The sequence below is a fragment of the Ascaphus truei genome, chromosome 2, assembly GCF_040206685.1.
Source record: "Ascaphus truei isolate aAscTru1 chromosome 2, aAscTru1.hap1, whole genome shotgun sequence".
NCBI classification, from domain to species: domain Eukaryota; kingdom Metazoa; phylum Chordata; class Amphibia; order Anura; family Ascaphidae; genus Ascaphus; species Ascaphus truei.
This window is the reverse complement of record NC_134484.1, coordinates 473,410,029-473,419,535: the sequence shown is the minus strand read 5'-3', so window position 1 is coordinate 473,419,535 and position 9,507 is coordinate 473,410,029. Positions and strand designations below refer to the sequence as shown.

The window sequence follows — 9,507 nt, the reverse complement described above, 5'->3', positions numbered from 1 at the left end:
GACACTGGGTGGGAACACCAGACATTGGGCTGAGGTGATGCGGATAGAGCATCAGGTTATGTTATGTTATGTTATGTGATGTGTGACATGTCGTGTTAGTAAAGTGTTAGTATTTTATCTATGAGTGTTATTGTATTTCTTACCCAGGGCTATCTTTCATATCGGGGATCCTGGGTAAGTGGAGGCGCTGCACCAGTAAATGGTAAGGGTTTCCCCAGGCTCCCAGCTAGCGGAGGCTCAGATCTCCTGGAGCCACAGGTGTTATGCAGTTACCAGTAGTCCCTTAGAGCAGGTGTGTTGCGGGGAAAGGAAGCGGTTAGACCACGAGGGGCCAATGTGAGATTGGGTGGGTCGGCCGGTTCACAAAAAGGGCTACATATATATATATATACTGCATTACAATTCATGAATTTATGCCATCTGGTAGACATGCGAAGCATTGCAGCCTATTAAATCCTAATCATTATCATTTAACAGATCAGCCGCCCGTCAGCCAGGCATGAACCATGGCTGGGAAGGCAAACGCAACGTGAACAGGGGAATACACATGTACATGTCATTACAGGGGTTAAATCAGTGTTCTGGGTCTTACCCCGGTTAACCCTTTGACTCCCGGGTGAGGTCAGGGGATGGCCAAATGGGGTGTAACCCCTTTAATCCCGGGCCACCCCCTTTCTCCCTCTACAGTGTTAGGTGCCGAATGCTGCGAGGCAAAAGCCAAGACCAAGGGATGGCAGATTTACCCATCAACAGACTTAATACAGAACCCCCCTTTACATATGTAGGACTCAATGTATTTGGGCCCTGGATGGTCATCTCACGTAGAACTAGAGGCGGACTAGCAAACAGCAAACGATGGGCGGTACTCTTCACCTGCATGAGTACGTGAGCTATATACATTGAGATTATAGAATCTATGGATGCTTCAAGCTTCATAAATGCTCTCAGAAGATTCTTTGCAGTCAGAGGACCAGTTAAACAAATACGCTCCGATTGTGGCACCAATTTCGTTGGAGCATGTAAGGAATTACAAATAAACAATAAAGATAATAGAGACAACAGTATCCAAAGATACCTGCGTGACCAAGAGTGTACGTGGACATTCAACCCTCCTCACTCCTCTCACATGGGCGAAGCATGGGAACGCATGATCGGGGTAGTCCGGCGTATCTTTGACTCTATGATGCTGAAAACCGATCTGACTCGACTCACTGTGTTAACCACATTTATGGCCGAAATATTAGCGATAATTAATGCTAGGCCTTTGATTCCAGTGTCAACAGATCCAGAATCGCCAAGTATTTTGACACTAGCAATGCTGCTAACCCAGAAAGTAGGGAACATCCCCACCCCAGTCGAAGGTTTCAACTCTAAGGATATGTACAAACGACAGTGGAGACAGGTGCAGCACTTGGCCAACACATTTTGGGATCGCTGGAGATGCGAGTATCTGGTGAAACTCCAAGAACGCCATAAATGGCAAATGGTTAAACCAGATATCCAAGTAGGAGATGTGGTTCTGTTGAAAGACAAACAGGTGACAAGAAACGAATGGCCCATGGGACTTATTATCAAAACCATCCCAAGCGAAGATGAAAGGGTCCGCAAAGTGGAAGTTTGGGTGACCCAGAATGGGATCGTTAAAACCTTTTTAAGACCTATCACAGAGACTATCCTCCTAATGCCCAAATCGGACTATAACAAGGAAGAACTGACTACCAGTTCTATGGACTCTGAGAGACATTGTGTTGCATCAAGCTAACCTAGAGCTGTGCATCCACCTACCTTACCGAGATGGCAAAGGACTTCAAGCTGGTGGTACCGGCCGGTATCCCATCGTTATGTGGACATGAAGTTTGCATTGTTATGTTATGTTATATTGCACATATGTTCCACATATACCTAGAATAGTGATATCTCCAGATACCAGATGGGGAGTGTCATGGAACAGAAATACCCATGTCTGCCTTCTCTGTTTCAGCCCCCCTTCCCTTGGCAGTTATGCCTGATAGCTGTACTTGGATGTCACTTTCCTTGCAGTTTACTCCCAGTGCAGATGGAATGGATACATTATGTAGCCCTTTTTCCTTCCAGTCTGTCACACCCCTGGTTGCTCTGGCAACATCTCCAGTCCTCCAAGTTAATGGGCTTTCCCATTTTCTCCCCTGTCCTTGCTGACAGTTAGTCCAGTCTCACTCCATTTTTAGTGTGACCCTTGCCCCTCACTTCCTTTTCCACCATCACCTCTGGATGAGTGAGTTCCCTGCTGTAACTGCTGTACTGGTAGGATTACCCCTTTCACCTGTCCTTAACTACAAGGCACCCACAGAGAGACACTATTCAAACACCAACATCTCTTCACAAGTGCCTGTCTTTTGTGCTACTTTCCCCAAATAAAGTAAAGAAAAAGAACTTATTGTGCTTTGAAAAGTGGGCCGAGTTGAAGCTATCTGGGCTAAATCATCTTACATATGACCCTGGCCTCCAGAATAGACACACACACACGCAGAGACAGAATGGGGGAGAGAGAGACACACACACAGAGAATGGGGGAAGAGAGAGACACACACATACAGAGAATGGGGGGAGAGAGAGACACACACAGAGAATGGGGGGGGGGAGAGAGAGAGACACACACACACAGAATGGGTGGAGAGAGACACACAATGGGGGGGAGAGAGACACTCACACAGTGAATGGGGGAGAGACACAGAGAATTGGGGAGAGACAGAGAATGGGGGAGACACAGAGAATGGGGGAGAGAGACAGAGAATGGGAAGGGTGGAAAGAGAATGGAGGCATGTGGGGGAAAGAGAATGGAGGCATTGGGGGAGAGAATGGAGGCATGGGGGAGAAAGAGAATGGAAGCATGGGGGAGAAAGAATGGAGGCATGGGGGGGGGAAAGAGAATGGAGGCATGGGGGGGAGAGAATGGAGGCATAGAGGGGGGGAGAGAATGGAGGCATGGGGGGTCGTAAGAGAATGGAGGCATGGGGGGGAAAGAGAATGGAGGCATGGGGGGAGAGAGAATGGAGGGATGGGGGAGAGAGAATTTGGGGTGTGTGTGAGAGAAGGGGGGACAGAGAGGGGTGGAGAGACACATAGGAGAAGGGGCGCAGTTGGTGATGTCATCATGTTTTATTTAAAATTTTTTTTTACTGTGGCCCGGTTTTTACTTTTGTAAATCTGGTCACCCTAATTAGAGAGGGTTGGAGTCCCTCAGAATGTCACAATATAATTATAGGGTTCCTTAACCAAAAAAATGTTAAACACTGATCTGTGTATCAGCTCCTGTCTGTGTAAATGCAAATTGTGTCTGCACAGAACAAGCAGGGGAGGTGTGAGCACAGGCAGAACATCACAGCAAGCAGGGGGGGGGGGGGGGGGCACATGAGGGAGGAGAGGACACAGCTGGGAGGGGAGGACACAGCTAGGAGGGGGAGGGACACAGCTAGCAGGGGAGGACACAGGAGGGAGGGAAGGACACAGCTAGCAGGGGGAGGGAACACATGAGGGAGGGAAGGACACAGCTAGCAGGGGGAGGGAACACATGAGGGAGGGAAGGACACAGCTAGCAGGGGGAGGGAACACAGGAGGGAGGAGGGGACACAGCTAGCAGGGGGAGGTGTGAGCACAGAGATCACAGCTAGCAGGGAATAACCGGTCTGTCCTCTGGTTTGGAAGTGAGATCCCGGTAAATAAGAGACTTCCCAGGTACAGACAGGGCTGTGTTATCATGCAGGAGAAATGAGCAGCTGCTGAGGGGCTGATAAAGGAGGGGCAGAGGATAAACGGGGCAGTAACCCCCATAAGGGTAGTGGGACTGTCCTCTTCTCCTACACAATAGGAAGCTTCAGACATTCATTAGCTGCTCACATCCCGGCCTCCTGAGACCTGCAGTCTGGGCAAATAGCCACTAATGTACTGGTCAGCAGGGGACTGGGACCAGTGAGGGAGGAATACAGGGAGTAATCACAGGCCGGCAGGACTCACTCACAAGCAGCAACAAGGTAATCATCAGAATATATTAATATATCTACTTAATCCCTATTTTAGGTTTTCTTTATTTGTATGTATATAATAATAATAATAATCTGTATTGTAATATAGTGCTTTTTCCCCTCATTAGCACATAGTATTATTACAGACGCAGTCCCTGTCCAGATGAGCTTACAATCTATGTTTTTGGTGCCTGAGGCACAGTGAGATAAAGTGACTTGCACAAGGTCACACGGAGCTGACACCAGGAATTGAACCAGGTTCCCCTGATTCAAACTCAGTGTTATTGTTTACATGGTGTCGGTACTGCTGCTTGTTCAGTATTCAGACCCCGGTGAGAGGCAAAATGACTGTACATAGTTACATAGTAGATCAGGTTGAAAAAATACAAATGTCCATCAAATTCAACCTGTGCTAAATTTAGACGACAGTTACTTATCCTATATTTGTATTTACAGTATTTTGATCCAGAGGAAAGCAAACACAAAACCCCAGTGACACATCATCCAATGATGTCTCATAAGATGAAAAATAAATGACTTCCTGACTAGATAATGGAAGATTTCTCCCTGGATCAACATCCTTCCCATATTTGCTTATTTGCTATATCCCTGTACACCTTTCCTTCCTAAAAATGCCCAACTTCTTTTTTTGAAGAGATCTGTTGTATCTGCCACCAGCCCCCACTCTGCACAGTATGTTAGAATTGGATAACAGGCACAGGGTTTCCCCCGGACAGCCAGTCCTGGGGCACAGTACTGCCTATTGTTAACACCAGCACCCTGAGAGTGGCAGTGGATATTCAGAGTTGAGTGCAAATAGCCGCACGGCTATTCGCACTCAGTAGAAAATAAAATGGAAAAAAATAAACATCCCAGCCAGGAATCGAACCCTGGTCCACTATGCTAATGGCCTGGAGCATAACCACTGAGCTATAAGACTTTATAATGCTTTCTAGTGAATAAAGGCATAGAAACCTACTGGAGACAGGTGCTTCATGGCCGGTGTCAACTGCTCTGACCCCCCCCATCGGGCCAGCATCAGCCCCACCCCCGCAGCACACTGGTGTGCGCGTGAGCAGTGGCGTGATCCCTGCAGCGGGGCTGGCGGCAACTGCTGTGACCAGCCACCGGGCCCCCCGCTGCACCGCCACCCCTCCCCCCGCATGACAGGGCTGTCCCGTCACCCCCTGCAGCCGCTAGACAACCCACGCAGCCGCGGGAAACCCCCGTACTGCCGCCCCCCCCCCCCACCCGCAGCATTGTTCCCCCACCCCCAGTACCGCCGCCACCACCCACAAGCACCCTCACGCCGCACCCCCCCCCCTGCTGGTAAGTCTGATTTTTGGGGGTGTTTAAAATAAATATAAAAAAAATAACCCACGGGGGTTTCCCGCGGCTGCGCGGGTTGTCTAGCGGCTGCGGGGCGTTGACGGGACAGCCCTTTCATGCGGGGGGAGGGGTGGCGGTGCAGAGGGGGGTGTGTGGCGGTACAGCGGGGGGCCCGGTGGCTGGTCACAGCAGTTGCCGCCAGCCTCGCTGCAGGCATCACGCCACTGCTCACCAGTGTGCTGCGGGGGTGGGGCTGATGCTGGCCCGATGGGGGCTGGGGGTCAGAGCAGTTGACACCGGCCATGAAGCACCTGTCTCGCAATGCAGGTCCCACGCGAAACGGGGCTGCCTCTGACGCCGGCGTGCCGGAAGCTTAACCCAGACTACTTCCGGCGCTACCACAGGTAGACAACGCGATTTTTTTTTGCAGTGATTTCTTATTTTTTTTAATTAACAGGCGCCCGGCCGCGCCTGACCCTCGGGGCCAGGGACGCCAGTACCCTTTCTCCCCCGCTGTTGGCGGCCCTGATTAAGAGCAATGGTGTACAGCACATATATCGTATCCCAGTTTATAATTGGTATACATCATTATGCATAAGGCCGCGTCCATGTTTAGTGCTTGCGGGCGGAGGCGCGCTTCCGCTCGGCACTGAGCCCCTACAGCCGCAATGAGAGCGGCTTTAGTAGGGGCTCGCCTACGCTTCTGCGCGCTTGCGGAAGGGTAGGTCTTAGGGAAATTTTAAATTTCCCCGCTTGCTGGCGCGCAGGTCCGGTCACGTGAGCGGTTCGCCGAATGAGGGCGAACCAGCTCCATGACGTCACTGGTCCGCCCGCCGACACGCCCCCGACGCACCCCCGGACGGCGCGCTGTCTAAGGCCAGGGAAAGCACCTGCTTTCCCTGAGCCTCAGTGCGCCTCCGCACGCTAGCAGGAACCCTGGCCGAGGCCTTAATTGAATTTGCCGCCTCCAAGCGCGTCACGTAAGCGGTTCACCTAATGAGGGCGAACCAGCTCAGTGCCGTTGTGGCCGCGCCCCCAGATGAGCGTGCACCTAGCCACAAATTGCACGGCCGAGCAGGGCGCAGCGCTCGTGTGCCAGCACGCCACGCTCCCTCTCAGGCTTTGAGAGTTTGAGATTGGCATTTGTGACGGAGGCGTGGCCACGCCCCCGCCGGCGGTTCAGCCAATTAGGGCGAACCAGCCGCGGGGACGTCATGGCCACGCCCCCGCAAACCTACCGCCACACCCCCTCCCGTCACAAACTTTCTCTCTCCCCTCAGACCACAGATTGCGGACTAGCGCTGTGCATGCGCCGCCCCCCCCGCCGGGCGCGTGTCACAGTGCTGACTGGGGACTCAGCCTAAAGCCGCGCTGATTACAGATGCAGGGGGTATAGAATGTCAATAGGAGAGTGTTGTGTCTTTTTTTTTTTCCATTTTATTTCCTACTGAGTGAGAATAGCCGAGCGGCTATTTGCACTCAACTTAACTGAGTGCGAATAGCTGAGCTGTTATGAACACTGTAATGTCAGTAGGTTTCTATGCCTTTATTCACTAAAAAGCATCATAAAGTCTTATAGCTCAGTGGTTATGCTCCAGGCCATTAGCATAGTGGACCAGGGTTCGATTCCTGGCTGGGATGCTTATTTTTTTCCATTTTATTTTCTACTGAGTGCGAATAGCCGTGCGGCTATTTGCACTCAACTGTGAATATCCACTGCCCCTGAGAGTGATCATTACCACCATTTTGTATCACCTTTGGATATCAAGAGTTCTTGTGTCAGTAAATAAAAAGGAACTTTCTGAGGAGGAAACATTGCAAGGGATGGTTACTCAGATCAGAGGGCAGAAACATAGGGAAGAAAGCAGAATAGAACAGAAACAGTGGGAAAAACTGCGGAGAAATGTAAATATTTGAAATAATTGCACTGAATTTGTGTTCTATTGTTTTATTTGTATTTTTTTCCCTCCCGATGTAAATATGTAATGTTTTGACAGTCTGTTTCTGTATTGTATATGTTGCATGTTTTTCAACAAATAAAATCACAGTACTGCCTATTCAGGGTGACTCTCAGGATCAATACACACGGCTTCAGTCTAGGCAAACTTAGCCAGATCCTACAGAGGAGACATTATCACCGTGTACTAATGAGTTAACCCAGGGGGGCGCAAACTTTTTTCCCTGCGCCCCCCTGCCGGCTGTCCCCTCACTCCCGCGCCCCCCCTCCCAACCCCAACTTACCCGCGCTCCGGCGTAATTTTGACGCCGTGTTGCCATGGCGACACAGGGAGGAAGCCGCCGGAGCCACGGTAAGTTAAGTTTACAGAGGCCCTGCAGCTCCCCCGGCACTTAATTTAAGTGCCTTCGGGAAGCGCGCGGGGCCTCTGTAAACCCCGCGCCCCCCGTCGGCAGTGTCGCGCCCCCCCAGGGGTCGCGCCCCACAGTTTGCGCACCGCTGAGTTAACCCATTGGAACCCTAATGGCTGGACACACATATAATACATACACAGACAATTCAACACATTGCACATAAAAATAGGCCCCACTGCAGTCCCTCTACTTGTGCTGTTTGGAGATACTTGCAATAAAGGCCTATGAAAGTCCCCTAATCCAGGGGTGCGTAAACTTTTTCCATGCAGGCTGCGCCCCCATGCTGGCTCCCCCCCCCCCCCGCTAGCGTCGCCCCTCATTACCTCCGGCGTTCTTGTGTTACATGACCCCAGGGCGCCAGTTGACGCCACGTTGCCATGGCGATGCATTGCCAGAAGCCGTCTGAGCCAAGGTAAGGGAATTTACAGAGGCCTTCGCCATTCCCCCGGCATTTCATTTAAATGTTTTCAGGAAGAGTGCGGGGCTTCTGTAAGCGCCGCCCCACAGTTTGCGCACTCCTGCCCTAATCCAGGGGTGCGCAAAATGGAGGGTGGGAGATTTTTCTGGGGGGCGCGGTTGTTGCAGAGGTCAAGCGCTAGTCCCCAAAGCATTTAAATTAAGTGCCGGGGGATCGCGTGAGGCCCCTGCAACTTAACTTACCGGGATTCGGAAGCTTGGTGGGACGCATCGCCATGGCAACGCAGCGTCAAATGACGCTGACAAAAGAGGTAAGGGGAGAGTAGACAGGGGGGCGCAGCTTCAAAAGTTTGCGCACCCCTGCTCCTAATCTATGCACTTTAGCACACACCTGGTCTTAGAGGAACTAAAACCTACAGGGATTTCTCGTAGTGACATTACCCTATTTCCTCGATTCTAAGACGCACCTTTTTTCCGATTTTCACATGTCTGAAATCGGGGGGCGTCTTAGAATCGATGTATTCAAAACATACAAAATAAAAAGCGTCCACAGTAGTAACCCCCTCTTTTCACTTGCCATGTTTCAGGAGAGGTCCCATGTCAGCGGAAGATGAAGCGGGCGGTGGCAGGAGAGGTCCCACGTCTGCAGATTGTTGAAGATGGACAGCGGGCGGGACTGCGGCAGCAGCAGGGCAGGTCCCAAGTCTGCAGGTGAATGAAGATAAGAAGACAGCAGGCGTGCGGTGGCGGCAGGAGATCATAATAGCAGGAGCAGAGCGGCATAGGGGAACGGCTGGGGATGAGCGCACTGTAACACCAGAAGTCAGACACTGGTCAAGTTCCGGCGTTGCAGTGTGCACCTCCCAAGCCGTTCCCCTATGCTGCTCTGCTCCTGCTCTGCTCTCCTGCAATTATGATCTCCTGCCGCCACCTCCACCGCCCGCCCGCTGTCTTCTTATCTTCATTCACCTGCAGACTTGGGACCTGTTCTTCCGCTGCAAACCTGCCCACTGTCCCTCTTCAACCATCTGCAGACGTGGGACCTCTCCTGCCGCCGCCGCCCGCTTCGTCCCCCGCTGACTTGGGACCTCTCCTGAAACATGGTAAGTGAAAAAATAATTTTCCTTGATTGTAATGGCCAAATCGATGGTGCGTCTTACAATCGGTAGCGTCTTAGAATCGAGGAAATACATTATTTGATTTTATTCCTCTACCAGATGTTATTTCTACAGTTATATGTTTAACATATTTGGCCGAGTAACCATCAGGTCCCGAAGCTCTAAGTCAGCGTTTCCCAAATGGTGGGTCGCGACCCGGCACCGGGCCACGGCACCAAAATTGCCGGGTCGCAGCGAGGCTGGCCGCGCGGTGTCTCCCGTCCCCCCTGCTC

General features: G+C 51.5%; 1 protein-coding gene across 5 annotated transcripts in view; it reads left to right on the top strand.

Annotated features, from left to right (window-relative positions):
- The first annotated feature begins 3,605 nt into the window (after nt 1–3,605).
- The window catches only part of LOC142488333 (uncharacterized), an 86,248-nt gene continuing 80,346 nt past the window's right edge, over nt 3,606–9,507 (top strand). For all 5 annotated transcript variants that reach the window (XM_075588716.1, XM_075588713.1, XM_075588714.1 and 2 more), the window contains exon 1: nt 3,606–4,010. The gene's annotated coding sequence lies outside the window, so the exon portion shown is untranslated. The remainder of the gene's footprint in view (nt 4,011–9,507) is intronic.